The sequence below is a fragment of the Otolemur garnettii genome, unplaced genomic scaffold (assembly GCF_000181295.1).
Source record: "Otolemur garnettii isolate 467f Iridium unplaced genomic scaffold, OtoGar3 scaffold00010, whole genome shotgun sequence".
In the NCBI taxonomy this organism is placed as follows: Eukaryota; Metazoa; Chordata; class Mammalia; order Primates; family Galagidae; genus Otolemur; species Otolemur garnettii.
In genome coordinates, this window is record NW_003852405.1 from 12611009 (window position 1) to 12611562 (window position 554).

General features: G+C 37.9%; 1 non-coding gene across 1 annotated transcript; it reads right to left on the reverse strand.

Annotated features, from left to right (window-relative positions):
* Positions 1–231: 231 nt before the first annotated feature.
* Positions 232–335, reverse strand: LOC111723370. Its single transcript, XR_002771931.1, has one exon. It is a non-coding gene; the product is annotated as a U6 spliceosomal RNA (small nuclear RNA).
* Positions 336–554: the final 219 nt, after the last annotated feature.

Consider the following 554-nt stretch of genomic DNA (forward strand, 5'->3'; position numbering starts at 1 on the left):
TTCCTTCCTTCCTTCATTTCCTTCCTTCCTTCCTTTCTCCTTCCCTCCCTCCCTCCCTCCCTCTCTCCCTCCCTCCCTCCCTCCTTCCTTCCTTCCTTCCTTTCTTCTTTCTTTCTTTCTTGTAATCAAAGCACTTAATATTTTTACTTAATTTTTATCAAATCATAACCATATATATTTATGGGGAAAAATGTGATGATTTGATATACAATGTAGAATGCTTAAACCAAAAAAAATATGGATTGCTTCATGAATTTGCATGTCATCCTTGCTCAGGGGCCATACTAATCTCTATATCATTCCAGTTTTAGTCTATGTGTCACTGAAGCAAGCACATGTTAGGTAGGTTTTGACCATACCCTCCCCCTGCTTGAATACCACTGAGTTTTACTTCCCTTAGTGCATATGTGTGCCATTGGTTAATTTCAACATACTAGTGTGTACATGTGGTAATTTTTTTTCTAGTCTTTGGATACTTCATCTAGGATAATGGTCTCCACATCCAGATTGTTGCAAGAGGCTTTAATTCATCCTTCTTCATAGCTGAGAAATAT